General features: G+C 34.9%; 1 pseudogene; it reads right to left on the minus strand.

Annotated features, from left to right (window-relative positions):
* Positions 1 to 1,779: 1,779 nt before the first annotated feature.
* Positions 1,780 to 1,980, minus strand: LOC147826755 (U2 spliceosomal RNA; annotated as a pseudogene).
* Between the last annotated feature and the right edge of the window lie 1,451 nt (positions 1,981 to 3,431).

The raw sequence follows: 3,431 nt of genomic DNA on the forward strand, positions 1-3,431 counted from the left end.
CCACTCTTCCCCATTTGCAAAGATTTTGTTTCCATTTTTTTCCTTTTCTCATATTTTTCCTTTTCCCTTCTTTCCTTTACCCTACCCCTCCCACTTCCCCCACTCCTTTAGACCTTTTCTTCCTATTACACGATATCAATTATACATTTTTTGATTATAATATTAAAATTTAGAGTAGATTTAGAGTAAATTTATAGAATTTAAAAGGATAGAGAGAGCATATTATAAAAATCTTTTTGCAATAAATTTGACAACTTATAAGAAGTACCTTGGAAGACAAATTTATGAAACTAACTATGGATGAAATATAAAATTTGAATACCACCTATTAAAGAAAGTATATTCCTAGCTTGAAAACCTACCTATATGACAACAAAAGGCTTGTATACATTTTAACTGATAAATTATATCAAACATTTAAAGCAGCAAAAAGAAGGAACACTTCTACCCTCATTTTAGAAAAACAACATACTGGATACAGATACTAGAAGAGAAAGGTATGAACATAGATAAACATTTGTTTGACAAAACAAACTATTAGAAGTCAAATCTGGCAGTATGTAAAAAGTGGTTTTATTATAGGGATGGCAGTGTTGGTTCAGCACTGGAAGATCCACCCCCAAAAGTCATCATTTTAACACAGGAGAGGAAAAAGCCATATGATCCTGTCAATAGTTGCAGAAAAAGTATTGGCCTAAATTCCACAGCTGTTCATGGTTAAAGCTATCAGGAGACTAGAAGTAGCTCCATACTTACAGCAGAAATGACTTATATGAATGAAAAAGATAGAATGCTTTCTCCCTAAGGTGGGGAACAGGGGAAAATATGCCTACCCTTCACCTGTCCATTAAACTTTGAAACACAGGCCCAGACCAAAATAGTCTGACAATAAAAAGAAACAATTACCATAGGATTGGCAAGGTAGAAGTAAAATCATTATATGTAGATGAAATGATCATCTACAGAGAAAATACTAAGAAATCTCTAGGGGCCCCTAGAACTTGTATTTAAATTTAGCAGAATTAGAAAACACAAGGTATATATAAAAATTCAGGTCTATGTATACTTGCTATAAATGAAGAACTGGATATTAATTACGAATCTATGCACTCTGTCAACCACAGATAAATTTAGAAATGTCACCTGAACTTCGCATTTTGCAGAATGTGACTAAAATTATTCACATTACAGTACATTCACTGAACTCACATTTATTCACTCAGCTCTGTGACGAGATGGACACAGAGAGTACATGCGTTCTCTTATACAGAGAAATGAGATGACTTTCTAAATGTAGATCACTGGGCAGAGTTTTTGAATTATAAGAGCTACTCCAGAGCTCTCTTTTAGAAAAATGGTCACCACATCAGCAGGGGCAGCACATTTAAGTGACACATATTGGTCACAAAATTTGCTTATTCATGTGACATACTCAACCTAGTCAACACTCAGTCATGTCAGAAGAGAAGGACAACTGTGTTCAAATCAGCAGATACATTCAAATCCAAACTGGAATTCTGAAGTGATGAGTCAACATTGGGTTTTTAATATGCTTAAACATTATTAGAGATACTGAAAGAGACTGAATCAGGGCCTTCTTTCTTCCAGCTAGTGAATGACCACCTATCTCAGCTTTCAAATGAATTGCAGCATTATTTGCCAACCTCAAAATATTCTTGAACTGGTAAGGAATGGATCCATGACCAATTTGAGAATAAGCCAGGTGAGTCAACTTTGTTCATACTAGAAAAGGGGTAACTTCTTGAGCTAACAAATGGCAGTGAGTGACCTTAAAAGTCTGTTTGAGACCATCTAAAATCTCCACGTGCTCTGGATTAAAGTAAGGGTGAAATATCCTGAGATTGCCCCAAAAGCACTGAAAAACCTGCTTTCATTTTCAACATCCTATCTTTGTGAAGCTAGATTTTCTAATATGAACAGATATTACACTTGATCTTAGCCAAAAGGCCAAGAAGTGATGAGTGAAGCAGAATTTTCTACATTGAGAGCAACCAAAGCAAGATTACTAAGGAGTAAACTGGACATAAGGAACACACGTCAGGCGTCACCATCTCCTATCACCCACAGAGGGGACCGTCTAGCTGCAGGAAACAATCTCAGGGCTCCCACAGATATAACATTATGGTGAGATATATCATTATTTTATTATATTATACATTGTAATAATGATAGAAATAAGATTCACAATAAATATAATGTGTTTGAAAAATCCTGAAACCGTCACCTGTCAAAATCTGTGGAAAAATTGTCTTCTTTGAAACAGGTCCCTGGTCCCAAAATGGTTGCAGACCACTGTTATAAGCCATTCCATCATCAGCCTTAGCTCTTTCAACAGTCTCTTTTGAGCAATTTAGAGAGGTTTACTCTCTGTGATTCAGCAAGGATGCTTTCCAGCTTGTCATTAAGTATAACACAAATTAAACTATCCAAGAAAATGTTACAAGACAGTTTCATCTGCTACCTTACCCTTTTATACTAACAAATATATTTATGTCAATGCCTAAAGCATTCTGATAAGATAATGATCAAATTTGAATTTTACAATGATCTCATAAACAAATTATTTTTCAATATACACTTATTTCTACTGTAGATAAATGTAATAGTTTTATGCTCAAGTAATAAGATACTCAGTAATAGTACATAAATTTAAATGACTTCTCTAAGTCTCAATTTTCCAAAAGCTAATCGAAGATACCTAAGCATTATACAGAATTCTTGAAATAATTAATTTAGTTGATATTTGTTAAGGATTTAGCAACAGTATGGCTGGTGAAATGTTAATTAGGACAGCCCTTATGGAGAAGGAAATTCTTTTAAAAAATTGAAAATAAGATCTCCGTATCATCTAGAAATCCCATTTCTGGGTATGCAGCCAAAGAAAATCAAGTCAGTACATCAAAAAAGAATTTGCTCTCCCTTATTCATTGCAGAACTATTCATAAAAACCGAGACATGGAAACAATGTTTTTGTTGACTGATGAATGAATAAAGAAATTATAATACATATACTCAACAGATTACTATTCAGCCATTATTAAAAAAAAATCCTGTCATTTGTAAAAACATAGAATGGGAGAACATTATGCTAAGTGAAACAACATAATCACAGAAAAACAAACACCACATGATCATACTCATATGTGGAATCAAAAAATGCTGATTTAACAGTAACTGAAAGTAGGATAGTAATTATCCTTGCATGGTCTTCAGGCTCTAGGCAGATGTCACATGGAGGAAGGGCCTGGTCAGAGAAAAGCTGCTCATATCATGGTGGCCAGAAAGCAGAGAGAGGTCAGGATCTGGGGAGGGAGATCTACCCTTCCAGGATATGCCCCTAATAGCCTGCCTCTTCCACCAGGCCCCACCTCCCAATGAGTCAGCTCTATGGTTCCATAATTCAACCACCT

This window comes from Heterocephalus glaber, unplaced genomic scaffold, assembly GCF_053883595.1.
Source record: "Heterocephalus glaber isolate CG9 unplaced genomic scaffold, H.glaber_assembly_v1.0 deba00001461, whole genome shotgun sequence".
Classification (NCBI taxonomy): Eukaryota; Metazoa; Chordata; class Mammalia; order Rodentia; family Bathyergidae; genus Heterocephalus; species Heterocephalus glaber.